This window comes from Bufo gargarizans, chromosome 1 (genome assembly GCF_014858855.1).
Source record: "Bufo gargarizans isolate SCDJY-AF-19 chromosome 1, ASM1485885v1, whole genome shotgun sequence".
NCBI lineage: Eukaryota > Metazoa > Chordata > Amphibia > Anura > Bufonidae > Bufo > Bufo gargarizans.
Genome location: NC_058080.1, coordinates 641,369,385 through 641,384,563, shown reverse-complemented (window position 1 = coordinate 641,384,563; position 15,179 = coordinate 641,369,385).

Genomic DNA, 15,179 nt, shown 5'->3' with positions numbered 1-15,179 from the left:
TCGACATACAGTGTACTTTTTTGCATAGATGCTGCAGACAGTGACATTACCGGTGGTACCTCTCGTGTATAACGTTTTCTCATCCCAAATACCTGTGACATTCCCTGTAATTTTTCATTAGCCGCTGGTGACAGCATTGATATTACCTGTGGGATATCTTCTATGTGACATTTCCACATCCCAAATACCTTTTTAAATTTGTTTGCGCCTACACTTCCAAATCCTACGCTACTGTACAGACTTTAAATCATATATATATATAATATGAAGAAGCCGAGCAGTAAAAGACGTAGCAGTGGCCGTGACGCCGATGGTGCACGCAGAGGCCGTGGCTGACAGCACAAGAAAAATAATCGTCCACGATACCTAGCTTCATGTCCCAGTTTGCAGGGTGGCGCAGGACACCACTCTTGAAGTCAGACCAGTTCGACCAGGTGGTCGGTTGGATTGCATCAGATAATGCTTCTAGTCAGTTAAGCACCAGCCTGTCTTCCACCAAGTTCAGTCTCAGTAGCCAAGACTCTGCTCAACCCAATACCCTAAACCTCCTTCCTCCCACCATGGAGAGTCTGGGCAGACAAGTGATCCCACACTTGGATATTCCGAGTAGCCCTTTTCAGCGCCATTCCTTGAGTTGGCCCTCTCGCCAAGCACGCTTGAAGAGGAACAGATCTTGACCCCTGAGTGCTTGAAATTGCCACCTCACCGGCTATTGTGCGACGTGAGAACGCGCTAGAACTCTACGTTCCACATGTTGGCAAGGCTTTGTGAGCAGCATGGGGCAGTAGTGGAATACCAACTGCAACATGGTAGTCGCCTTTCCAGTCAGCTTCTGCTATTCAGAAGCAAGGAGTGGGCATGGATGTCTAACCTCTGTGAGGTTTTAAGAAACTTTGAGTAGTCAACACAGATGGTGAGCAGCGATAACGCTATTATCAGCGTAACCATCCCACTTCTGTGTCTACTCAAAGGCTCGCTGCTCACAATTACGTACGAGGCTTTGCATGTGGAAGAGGTGGAAATGGGGGAAGACATTACACCGGGTGATAGCCAGACCACCCTCAGTTCGTCTTCTCAGCGCGAATTGGACGATGAAAAGGAGGAGGAGAAGCAGGAGACAGTTGCCTCCGCTACAGAGGGTAGTACCCAAAGAAGTTTAATTCCACCTGTTCAGCGTGGGTGGACAGAAGAGGAGGAAGAGGATGAGGAGATTAAGAGTGATCCACCTGATGATGACAGCAAAGTCTTGCCTGTTGGTACTCTGGCAGACATGGCTGACTTAATTTTAGGCTGCCTTTTCCATGACCCGCGTGTTATATGCATTTTAAACAACAATGATTACTGGTTGTTTACCATTCTCGACCCACGCTACAAAGAGAACTTCTCATCTCTCATTCCTCTGGTGGAGAGGATGAGCAAAACGGTGCAATACCAGAAGATCCTGAAAAATTGCTCTAAAAATTTCCATCTGACAATGCTGGCGGCACAGTCTGTAGTTACTTGGCCAGCCGAGGAGGAGAGACAAGGGGAACAGGCAGCAGTTCCAACAGAAGCAGGGCAACACTCTCCGAAGCCTGGGACAGTTTCATGACACCCCACCAGCACCCTCACCCTGATGCACGGCCTACTGTCACAAAAAGGGAAAAATTTGGGAAGATGGTAAAGGAATACATAGCAGACCGTGTCAGTGTCCTCAATGATCCCTCAGTGCCTTATAACTACTGGGTGTCCAAGCTGGACACGTGGCACGAACTGGTGCTCTACGCCTTGCAGGTGCTGGCCTGCCCTGCCGCCAGCATTTTGTCTGAGCAGGTATTTACTTTCAATCGTTTTTATTGTCAGAGTTATAGCTCATGTCAGAAACAATACAGCATTCAAATACTTGCAGTAATATAAAACAGTGAGCACAATACTCCATTTTCCATGTTAATACAAATAGGAATATACAAAAATTGTAAAAATTACATAGCACAAATTATGTCATGTAAAGCGTTACAAACAACATAAGTTTGGCAATAAGCCGAGCCGTGTCTACCACCCATTCAAAACACAAATGCATCCTCTTATAGAGACGTTCAATAATACCTATATGTAGGAACAATCATTGAACCATAATGATTTCTCCTCTCCTCCCTCCAACCCATATTAGCTTTGCCCCAATTATACCGGAACCGTTTGACCCGCATCCTCCCAGAATTTCCATACAGATTCATGACGGGCAACCTGAAAGGTACGGTGAGCAATAATATATTCATATGATTTGGTGGTATTAACTGCATTAACGATCTCATGAAGATCAGGTACGGAAGTGCTTTTCCAATATCTTGTGATTACCAATTTGGTGGCCAGTAGTAAATGTAAAACGATGGTCCTAAATTTGGAGGGTATTTTGTCTAAATCTATCAGCAGCAAGGCTAGAGCTGGATTCTGAGGGATGCAGTGTCCAACAATTCCGGAGACTTTTTCAAATACTTGAGACCAAAGAGAGTAGATTTCTGGACATGACCAGAGTATGTGTAGTAATGTACCCCTATGTCCTCACCCCCTCCAACACTCTATGCTGGAATTTGGAAAGAATGTATGCAACCTGACCGGGGTGTAGTACCACCTAAGAGTCGTCTTAAGAAAGGCTTCTACATGTGAGGAACATTTAAGAGTGGAAATATCAAGTTTATTAGCAGCTGACCATTGAGCTGGGGTGAATGATGTTTTTGATTCGGCCTCCCATGCTAAGAAAGGGGTAGTTTTAGTGAACCGACCTTTATCTCCCAGGTACAGGTATAGGGGTTTAAGCCCTTTTTGAGCTGGATTCTGAATAGACCACTGCAGCAATAACTGGGTATGGTTCCTGAGAGTGAAAGAGGGGTTTTTTGACAGGGCATGCCTAATCTTAAGAAACGAAAACGCCTCCTGTTGGGGGACTTTGTACGATTGATTGATATCGCTAAAGGATTTCAGATCTGAACCCGACAATAGGTCCGCCATTGTATAAATTTGGTAATTTCTCCACACCCTCACATTTAAATCTGGGGTCAGATATTGGAGAGATTCTATGGGAGTTAGGTGTGCCAGCGAGACGGGGGCCGCCCGACACCTTCCATGATACTCTTTCCAAAAAGCTAACGATGTAGAGACATAAAATGCCGGTTGGAGGCCTGCATTAACATCGTGCAACGCAGCCATAAGAAGGGCACGTAGGTTTTTCCCTGGGATTTGTGACTGTTCAATATGTACCCAATGCTTTCCTGTTTCCCCTCCCCACCACTCTTTGAGCTGATTGACCCTAGAGGCTAGATAGTAGTCGTACAGGTTGGGCATACCTACACCCCCCATATCTCTTATGCCTACACATAATGCTTTTAGCTATTCTAGGTTTAGCTTTATTCCAAATGAATGAGCTTAGCATCCTGTTAGCTAAATTAAAAAAGGATATTGGCACTGGGATAGGGATAGTGCGGAATAAGTATAAAAGTTTGGAAAGAATATGCTGCTGAAAAGCAGCAATACGACCTAGCCAAGATAACTCCGCTTTCGCCATACTATCAAACTCTGTTTGAAGTGAATGTAGAAGGGGGGGAAAGTTGGCTCTGTACAATTCCTGCGGTGTCACTGTAACTTTAAAACCCAAGTACTGTACCGAAGATTCCTGCCAGTCTAGAGAAAATTATTTCTTTAATTGGGACAATGTCCCTCTAGGGATCCCCAGCGAAAGAGCTTGCGATTTGCTTTAGTTAATTTTGTAGTATGATATAGCCCCATAAGAACGGATGATGCCCATCACCTCCCTCAACGATTTCCGAGGATTCGTTAGGGACAGAACAATATCATCTGCGTACATTGATATGCAATGTTGTCTATTTCCAATTTGTACGCCTGTCACATCAGACGCTTGGCGGATCGCTTGTGCCAACGGCTCCAATGATAAAATAAATATCAAAGGAGATAGGGGGCATCCCTGTCTCGTGCCATTAGATAATAAAAACGGGTCGGACAATACTCCATTCGCTAAGACTCGGGCTGACGGGTTAGAATAAAGAACTTTTATTGCTCGTATTGTTGACTCTGGGAAACCCATTCTGTGGAGCACCGAGAAGACAAATGACCAATTGACTCGGTCGAAAGCCTTCTCGGCGTCCAAGGTGACCAAAACCGTTGGTATCCTATTTCTATTCACAAAATCAACCAAGTTCAGTACCCTCCTTGAGTTGTCTGTAATCTGACGCCCTTGAACAAAACCTACTTGATCTGGGGCCACTAGGGTTAGGATGATAGCTGCTAATCGGGATGCTAAGATCTTTGCATAAATTTTAAGGTCTGTATTAAGTAAGGAGATGGGGCGGAAATTTTGAGGGGTGGAGGGATCCTTACCAGGTTTGGGTAAAGTCACGATAACCGCTTCCAACATTTCTTTGGGCATTTTACCTGTTTCCATGGCACGAGACAGCGATGCATTAAGATGTGTTAGCAAGTGATCGAGAAGGTCTTATAATAGGAGTTTGGAAGCCCATCAGGACCAGGACTTTTATTATGCGGTAAACTTTTTATCACCTTCAGTATTTCAGCCTGAGTGATAGTGGCCAAAAGGGATTCGCTCTGCCCTTTATCTAAAGAGGGCAACGCTAAGGATCCTAGGAAGGCATCTACTGTATGTCTCCAGGGGAGGCGGGGATGAAACCAGTTTCGTCCTTCAAATTATACAGTTGAGAATAGTATGAATTGAATCTGTTGGCAATAGCTTTCGGATCATACAACTTGAAGGATTTTGACGGGTCCCATAAAAAGGCAATCTTTGATTTTAAGGCTCTTGCTTTAACCCGGTTTGCTAACAACCTCCCTGCTCTGTTGGCTTTCGAGTAGTACATAGCTTTAGTCCTCTTGAGCGCTAGCTCGTATGAGTGCAAAAAGCTTTCTCTAAGTTGGGACCTGAAAACTTTCAATTTGTCAGAGAGCTCCCTTGATGGAGAGGTCTTATTCTGGGCCTCTACAGTTTGTAACTGCTTAATAAGGTCATTTTGGTATTTCTCCCTAGCCCTTTTGTGCATGTGACTTAGCTTCAATAGGATGCCCCTAATATACGCCTTATGCGCTGTCCACACTATAGCAGGATCCGATACCGAGGCAGTATTAAATTTGAAATATTCTTGTAATGCCGCAGAAACTTCAGATTGGTATTTAGTGTTCGCTAGCAGAAAGTCGTTAGCCCTCCATAACGGGTTTGGTGGGGCAGAAAAATCCTCCTTTATTTCTAAGGACACTGGGGCATGATCAGACCAGGTGATCGTCCCAATGGAGGACTTCACCGACGCGGTCAACGAAGCTCTATCAACTAAAAACAGATCTATACGGGAGTATGACTGGTGTGCAGGGGAAAAATAAGAGAAATCTCTCTCTGAGGCATGATGGATACGCCATACATCATATAGGGAATTAGCAAGCAGTGACAGCATAAGTGATGGATTGCAAGCCCTGGAGATTGAGGAGGAGTCATGGGCTGGGTCGGGAGCTAAGTTGAAATCTCCGCAGATAATTACTCTGCCTTCTTTCAGGGAGCGGATTTTCCTGAAAAGTTTGTTGAGAAAGCGCAAAGGGCGGACATTCGGAGCGTATATATAGAGTGTAGACAACATTATTTATGGAGCAGATATGGATGATGTAACGCCCCCCCTGGGTCAATTACCGTATTCTTTGCCGTATGCGCTACTGAATTTCGTATTGCTAAGAGTACTCCCCTCTTTTTACCTACCCCATGGGAATGGATCAAGATTGGGAAAGAAGGATGCTTTAACCTCCCTACATCAGTTTCTACTAAATGCGTCTCCCGTGCACAAAAGATATCACATTTAATAGAGAGTGCCTCCCTCCACATCATCCGCCTCTTATAAGGGCTATTCAAGCCCCTTACATTTAAAGATCCGATTGTTAATACCATTTTGCTGGGTATAATACAGCTAGATAGAAGTCGCTCGGGCGATGTGGAGGAAGGCACCCCTCAGCACAATGCGTTGTAATCAGATGCATAGTGACATACAGACACGGCTCAAGGAAAAAACAGATATAGAAAAACATTAACAGTGTAAACCAAAACAGACCGCCCAGCAAAGGGGGCAGTAGAGAAGTAGCACAAGGGTTATAATGCAAAACCCCTTGTGATTGTCGGTGGGGGAATACAGTCATGCCTACCACCAGGAGGATTCAAGAAGGTGAAACACATCCCTGCTCCAGCTAATTGCAGGTTAATTGACAGGACCTTTCACCGATGTTTCTTCTGGCGTCTTCTTTCCACCTGATGCCAATCTCCCTCTCCTTCTCGGCGTAGCTGATGCCTTTCGTTATGGACCTCAGCGAATTACTACCACCGCTCCATTGCTCTGAACTAGCAACTTTACCGGGTAACCCCAACGGTATGGAACGGAGTCGGATCTCAACGCCTGAGTGATTGGAGCTAGCGTGCGCCATAGTTGCAGGGTTACCGCTGAAAGATCTGCAAAAAGTTTCACTGACTGGTAAGGGTCAGGCAAAGACTCCAATTTCCTTGCTGCGGCCAATGTGTCCTATTTTGCTTGAAAGAAATGCAGGCGGGCCAGCACATCTGGTGGTACATCCTCCGATAGGTGCTTTGGTTTGGCAATCCTATGCGCCCGATCAATGATAAGGTCTTGATCTGTGCAATCAGGCAAGAGGAGCTTAATTAACTTTTTAATATAGGCTTGGAGGTCCATAACCTGGACCGATTCCGGTACTCCGCGTAGCTTCAGGTTATTCCTGTGGGACCTATCTTCTAGGTCCACCACTTTTGCTTTTAGATATGCAATTTCTTCCGATTGGGCTTCATGGGAGTCTATGAGATTGTTGTGCGATTCAGCAAAATCACCCATTTTATGCTCCACATGCTGAACTCTGTTGTCCAGATCTATAACAGATTTTTGAACCGGAGCAATTAATTGAGACAAGTGGCTGGTGACCGAGTTGTTAAAGGCTAGAAGCATGTCCTTTAATAGCATGCTAGACGCCGGTTTGTCATCTGTAGGAAACTTACAAAGCAGCTCCGACAGTGTGCCGGTGTCTGACGAGCCATGGCTTTCACATGTTTCCTGGGCTTCTGTCCCAGGGTCCTGCAGCCTAGGTCTCTGTTTCGCCAGACTTGCGCTCGGAGACTGTCGCGTCACCGGGCTGCCTGAAGGCGCCATGTTTTGCCCCAACTCGCCCTCACTATTTGCAAGCTCACCCGATCGGATCTGTGATTGGGATCCACGAGGGCTCCGCTGCTGCAAACCGCCTCCATCTGAAGCTCGGGGAGAGTGAGTGCTTGCGGTCGATGTGGGGCTGGAGCTTGACTCTGCCTGCGTATCTAGTGTGCCGGCGCCATCTTTGTCGCGATCGTGAGTGAAGAAAAACTCCAGTTTCCCTTGCCTTTTGATGCTTCTTTTTCCCCTGGTCATCATCAGGGAAGGTCTTGATGCCAGTCGGCACTTAAGGGAGAAGTCAGGAAGCAAAATTAAGGTCTCGCTGGACTGGAACGCTGTGTTGGAGCAGGAGCTCTTGAATCAAGCGGCCATTCTCCTCGGCTTCTCGGCCACGCCCCCCTGAGCAGGTATTTAGTGTTGCTGGTGGCATTATAACAGATAAGCGTATCTGCCTGTCAACTGAAAATACTGACAGGTTGACTCTTATAAAAATGAACTAGACCTGGATTGACCATGACTTCTCAACTCCACCAGAGGAAAGCTGATTAACACAAAGGCACTTTAAATCTGTTGTTTATAATGTACTAAATACACTGTATTCCTATGCACCCCTTCCACCACAAACAAGGGTATATGGTTGAATCTTCCTTTTATCATCCTCCTCCTCTTTCATCATATCAACATGCTTATTCGTCGTATATAATGCCCTCGCATATATGCCCTTCGCATATAATGTTTTACAGGGTTAGCTCAACAGCAGGACCTCTTATATCATTTTTGATAGGGTCAGCTTACCAGCAGGCTCTCACCTACAATGTTTTACAGGGTCATCTCACCAGCAGGCCCTCGCATATAATTTTTTACAGGGTCAGCTCACCAGCAGGCCTTCACCTACAATCTTTTACAGAGTCAGCTCACCTGAAAGCCCTCGCATATCATTTTTTAGAGGGTCAGCTCACCTGCAGGCCCTAACCTACAACTTTTTTAGAGAGTCAGCTCACCAGCAGGCCCACACCTAAAATCTTTTGCAAGATCAGCTCATTAGCAGGCCCGCACATCAAATCTTTTACAGGGTCAGCTCACCAGCAGGAACTCTCATTTAATGTTTTACAGGGTCAGCTCACCAGCAGGCCCTCGCATATAATTTTTTACAGGTTCAGCTCACCTGCAGTCCCTCACCTAATTATACCTAATAAGTAATTTGCTTGCATGCTGCCTTGCTTGGATGTGGTAAACATATCCGTTTCTCAGGCGCCCTCTCCGGAATCGAACACTGATTCACCGTTACCCTTGGTCACCATGATTTGCGCTAAAAATAACATGGAAAGTTGATAGGGCAGACATCCGAATGGATCGTTGCTGTTACGGGGACGTGCGATCGGCACCAGGATATCTAGAGTCACTAAAGTGGCAGCAGGCTGTCACCCATAATGTTTTAGATGGTCAGATCAGCAGGCCCTTGCTCCAAATGTTTTTGAGAGTCACCAGCAGGCCATCAATCATACTTTTTCAAGGGTGTGTATGATGCCCTCCTTTATTTGTAACAAAGAGTGTATTGGAGTGCCGTTTCCTTGTCATTTTTGGCAGCCCTTTCACTTAGTGCATAGGCTTTATGAGTTTAGGAGCTCTACTTCATGAAAAATGTACCATAATGTGAATGAGGCCCTCCTTTATGGGATATACAGGTTGTATCGAAGTGCGTCTTCCTTGTAATTTTTGGCAGCACTTGCACTTTATATGCAAGTAAATATACAGGAAAGAATGTTTCCTAACAATTTTTCCTCTAAAATCGATTTTATCTTTGGTTTTGTGCATATTATTGTCAGTCTGTAAAAATGGCGTACTACTCTGACAACATCGTTACCAGCAGCGACCTAGGAGTCCAAGATGCATCCAGACATCCTCCCCACGTTGTTCTCACGGGGAGATCATTTTGGTGGTGTTTCCATCAATTTCTGAACTTTTCCTATGAACAGGGGTTGTCTGGTTTAATGCTCGGGTTCTCCCATTGACTTCCATTGTGTTCGGATGCTCGGTAGAGCACCTGAGCATCCTGATGTGTTTGGCCAGAGCACCTGAGCACTCGAGCACTTTGGTACTCGATAAACACTAGTGATGACGTCATACGTCACCACGCCAGCCAACGCGATGACGTAATCTCGCGCCACTCAGGATTTCGGCCGAAATCGCGACCAAATGGAGGCGGTAAGTTTGATTTAATTTTTCTATTGTTAATTTTACACTCGGATGCCGCGATCATGTATGAACGCGGCATATGATCGGTACAATGACAGGGACGGCACTATTGCATCTCCCTGTCATTGCACCCGCTACTTACAAAAATATGCGCTTCGTGACAAAGTAATTCATCACAAAGCAAAAATTTTTGCGAAATTTGGCAAATCAGCCGAATTGAACTTTTTTGAAATTCGCTCATTTCTAATCAAGATGTTTGCTACTTGATTCACTTTAGCAACTGATCAGCCGATGGCTTGTTTTAATCCTCCAGATCTTGCATATGACCATGATTTTTGATTCTGGCACTGTGGAGAAAAATTGCGGCAGCTTGGTATGGCATATTTTGAGCCTGCACCCACAGTAACAGCAGCATCAGCAGTTCCCAACAGATCTGATTTTGCCACGAGGCGAGATGATGCCCCCTGTGGCCTATGCCTCTTTGTGGCGCTGTGCTTTTCCTCTTATAAGATGCACTGCATCTTATAAGGGAAATACTAGTGAGCGCTTCCATTATGGAAGTACTCACTAGTATGCAGGAGGAGGGGGAAAGAAGTGCTGTGAGCGTTGTACTTACCCCTCCTCCTGCTTGCTCGTCTCAGATCCCACTCTGTTGTGCCCTGGCTGCCTGCAGTGTCAGCACGTACAGAGTGCTCTATGACCTGACGCTGCAGAACATCAGGTGACTGCAGTGCAGGCCCTGAGAAGAGAACCTGGGAGACCGCCAGACATGGAGAGTGGCGGCGGAGCAGGAGAGGTACATTAATTTATTTATTTATTTTTAAGTCTGATCTGAGATCTGATATGGGGGTCTGGAGATCTGATTGGGGGGCTGGAATTCTGATATGTGGGATCTGAGGTCCAATGGGGAGAATGAGGTTTAAAATAGGGGTCTGATATGGGGGCTCTGTAAGTAATGGGGGCCTGGAAATTTTATGGGGGTCTGGAAATCTAATGGGGGTCTGATATGGGGTTCTGGAAGTCTAATAGGGGTCTAGTCTGAGGTCTGATATGGGGTCTGGAAGTCTAATGGAGTTCTAGGGGTCTGGTATGGGGGTCTGTAGGTCTGGTCTGGAGGTCTAATTGGAATCTGATATAGTGGTCTGGAGGTCTAATGGGGGTCTGGAGGTCTGGTCTGACATGGAGGTCTGGAGGTCTAATGGAGGTCTGGTTTGAAGTCTGATATGGGGGTGTCTAAGTCTAATGGGGACCTGGAGGTCTAATTGGGTTTTAATAGGGTCTGGAGATCTAATGGGGGTCTCATATAGGGGTATGGTGGTCTGGAGGTGTGGAGGTCATTTGGGTCTGACATAGGGGTCTAAAGAAGGTCTGGTCTGAGATGGGGGTCTCATCTGAGGTTTCATATGGGGCTCTGATCTGAAAGCTAACAGGGTATTTTTTGTACTAGTGCACTGTGTGGTACCAGTATTTTCAGGGGAACTGTTTCTGCAGTATAGTATTGGGGAGCACGGTGGGCACAGTATTAGGGGTGGCAGGATGGGGTGTTCAGAAGGTAAGAGGATGATGGCAAAGTAGAAAACTAAGATGTCTGTGAAACTCTGCAGAGAGAAGAGATGGCTGAAAGAAATTGTCATGGTGGTCTGGTCTGAATGGAAAAGATGAGGAAAGAGAATATCTTCATCAGAGAAGAGAAGTTACTAGATGTAAGAGGTACATATGTGGCAATGTATTACCATGTATGTAATGTTTTCCAAGTGTGTCTTTAAAGGGGTTGTCTGTTTTTATTTTCATGCCAGCGCTGCCTTCTCTGCTCTGTTTACCTGCTCATCACTGAAAAAGCTGTGGTAAGCAGGTGAACAGAGCAGAGAAAACCGCTCTCATAGCGCTGCCTTCTCAACAAACTGCTGAGTGTCGGACCTCCATCGATCTGGAGGGAATGGGTTAGATTGTAAATTTGGCATGTGGGTGACGTTTCATTTTTACCATAGGAAGCAGAAAGGCTAGAATTGGCCCTGCTTCCCAAGCTGACTATAATAAAAGCAGATTTGGCCCTGGAAGTTTTTAGGGAAGTTCTGGCCATATGTTGCCTATGCTTTTTATAGCCTCTGTCACAACCACCCTTCATCCATACTTACTTCATCCATTTGATCTTGAAAAGCCCACCACCATCTTGATTGAAGATCCAGAGCAAAATCTTGAGTGGCCTGTGATGACGTCATCACATCGGCCAGCGTGGTGATGTCATACGTCACCGTGCATGGGATTTTGCAAGATCTTCAATCAAGATGGTGGTGTTTTTTTGGTTTTTTTGCACCATTTCAGGGAAAATCAATTTCTTACCATGAAGAACATTGAAATTCGTATTAACCCTTTCATGACCAAGGATCATTGATGCCCTAGTGTCCAGGTCAAAATTTACAAATCTGACATGCGTCACTTTATGTGGTAATAGCTTTGGAACATTTTTACTTATCCAAGCCATTCTGAGATTGTTTTCTCGTGACACATTGTACTTCATGATAGTCATATATTTGAGTCAATATATTTCACCTTTATTTATGAAAAAATCCAAAATGTACCCAAAATTTTGAAAAATTCACAACATTCATTAAAACAGAAAGTGATACCTAATAAAATATATTGATTACTTAACATTCCCCATATGTCTACTTTATTTTGGCATCATTTTAGAAATGTAATTTTATTTTTTTAGGACGTTAGACAATTTCCAAAACCCACTTTTTAAAGGACCAGTTCAGATCTGAAGTCACTTTGTGGGGCTTACATAGTGGATACCCCCCATAAATGACCCCATTGTAGAAACTACACCCCTTAAGTTACTCAAAACTGATTTTACTAACTTTGTTAACCCATTAGGTGTTCCACAAGAATTAAAGGAAAATGGAGATGAAATTTCTAAATCTCACTTTTTTGGCAGATTTTCCATTTTATTACATTTTTTTCTTTAACACATTGAGGGTTAACACCCAAGCAAAACTCAATATTTATTACCCTGATTCCGCGGTTTACGGAAACACCCCACATGTGGTCGTAAACTGCTGTACAGGAACACAGCAGGGCGCAGAAGGAAAGGAATGTGTCACGAGGGTGTCAAGACCCACGCCTGACTCCGTTATACCCGGGGTCAGGAAGTCGCAGCGGTTGGCTACGCGCTCTATGTAAGATAGGGCTGTTTCCTTATGGTAGCTTTCTGGGTTTGCTTTGCAACCCTTTTTGGCTCACTCAGGAATCCATAGCTCCTTCTCCTCAGCTGTTCCTTGGCCAGCACTCCCAACCTCCTTATATTCCCCTCTCACACTTCTCTGGTTGCCAGATATAGAGCTTCCTGCCTGAACATCTATACTGACCCACTGGAGCTGTGTTGCTGCGTTCTCTGGTTGTTGGTCCAGAACGTTTCCCTCCGGATCCCTGTTGGACCTTTGGGGTCTGCTGTGGTCGCCCACCTGAGTTTATGTGTTTGTCTGTATTGTCTGTCCTCTCCCTGGTGTTTCCCTCTTAGTATCAGTGGTGCGGACTAGCGATCCCACCGGCCCGTTCACTATCTAGGGCTCATTTTAGGGAAAGCCAGGGCTTAGGCACGTGATCGCCGCACGGGTGAGGAACCTGTCTAGGGACGTCAGGGCAGTCAGGTGCCAGCCGCAAGGTGAGTCAGGGGTCACCACCTTTCCCTCTCGCTTGGGCAGGGCTTTCCCTTTTCCCTCCCTGTGCGTGACGCCGGTCATTTCATTAATGTCTGTCCTTCTTTCCTCAGAAACAAAAAGATCGTCGGAAAACTACTAACCTCAGGCTGTGCGGAGGATGTCAGCCGGGGGGTATATGTTTCCTCCATACGTACATCGCAATTTGTGTTGCCAGCGGTTATTGTTTTTGGTGTTAAGACGGAGACTATTTCTTTTTTTCTAGACAGTGGAGCAGGGGTAAATTTGATAGATGCCCATTTTGCCCGCACTATGGGTTTGTCTCTCTGTACGCTACAGAGACCTATTCCCATATTCGCTATTGATTCTGCTCCTCTGTCTCAGAGAAACCTCACCCACATTGTTCATAATTTACACCTTCGGGTAGGGGACCACCATAACGAGATGCTTTCATGTTATGTTCTGGAGGGGCTTCTCACTCCGGTCGTGCTGGGCCTTCCCTGGTTGGTAGCGCACAATCCAGTGGTGGATTGGCAGGCCAGGGAGATATCGGAGTGGAGTGAGCATTGCAGAGAAAATTGCTTAAATAGCAATTGCTTAGTCGCCTCCATAACTACCCTACCTACATTTATTTCAGATTTTGAGGACGTTTTTTCTGAAAAGGGTTGTCAGAAGTTCACCACCTCACCGTCCTTATGATTGCCCGGTTAACCTTATTCCCGGCGCAAAATTACCCAAGACCAGGTTATATAATCTTTCGGGTCCAGAGAGACAAGCCATGAAAGATTATATATCCGAGAGCTTGGCTAAGGGACACATCAGACCCTCTTCTTCACCCGTGGCTGCAGGGTTTTTCTTCGTTAAAAAGAAAGATGGGGGTCTGCGTCCTTGCCTAGATTTTCGCGAATTAAATCGGATAACCATCCGAGACCCATACCCTCTTCCTCTCATTCCTGACCTGTTTAATCAGATTACGGGTGCTAGGTGGTTCTCCAAACTTGATCTTAGGGGGGCCTACAATCTGATTCGTATCAAGGAGGGGGATGAGTGGAAGACAGCTTTTAACACCCCTGAGGGGCATTATGAAAATCTAGTTATGCCTTTCGGTCTGACCAATGCTCCTGCCGTCTTTCAACATTTCGTTAATGACATTTTTAGTCATCTAATCGGCAGGTTTCTGGTAATATACCTAGATGATATTTTAATTTATTCGTCTGATCTAAGAACACATGAGGCGCATGTCAGACAAGTACTGCAAGTCCTACGGACGAATAAATTATATGCTAAAATTGAAAAATGTGTCTTCGCCATTCAGGAGATACAATTCCTAGGTTATTTTTTATCTGCTTCAGGTTTCCGTATGGATCCTAGGAAGGTCCAGGCAATTTTAGATTGGGATCTTCCTGAGAACCTCAAAGCACTGCAACGGTTCTTGGGCTTCGCGAATTTCTATAGGAAATTCATTAAAATGATTCAGTTATTGTAAAACCCCTTACTGACATGACTAAGAAGGGGATTGATTTTTCTAAATGGTCTGACGCCGCTAAAGTTGCTTTTTCCTCTCTAAAAGAGAGGTTTACCTCGGCACCTGCACTAGTCCAACCTGATGTCTCTCAGCCTTTTATTGTTAAAGTCGATGCGTCAGAGGTGGGAGTGGGGGCGGTGCTGTCTCAGGGTCCGTCTCCTGGCAAATGGCGTCCTTGTGCTTTCTTTTCTAAAAAACTATCTGCAGCAGAAAAGAACTACGATATTGGCAATAGGGAACTATTCGCTATTAAACTAGCGTTTGAAGAATGGCGTCACTTTTTAGAGGGGGCAGTCCACCCCGTCACTGTGATTACGGACCACAAAAATCTTCTGTACCTCGAATCAGCTAAGCGTCTCACTCCTAGACAAGCTAGGTGGTCGCTATTTTTTACCAGGTTTAACTTTGTTATTACCTATCGTCCTGGGGCAAAAAATACCATGGCTGATGCACTATCTCGTTGTTTCCCTGGAGGGGGTAATGTGAGTGATCCGGTACCCATTCTTCAAAGAGGAGTGGTTGTTTCTGCGGTACACTCTGCTCTGGAGGGGAAGGTGTTAGAGGCCCAGGGGGACGCCCCGGTCTCTTGCCCCTCAGAGAAATTGTTTGTACCGT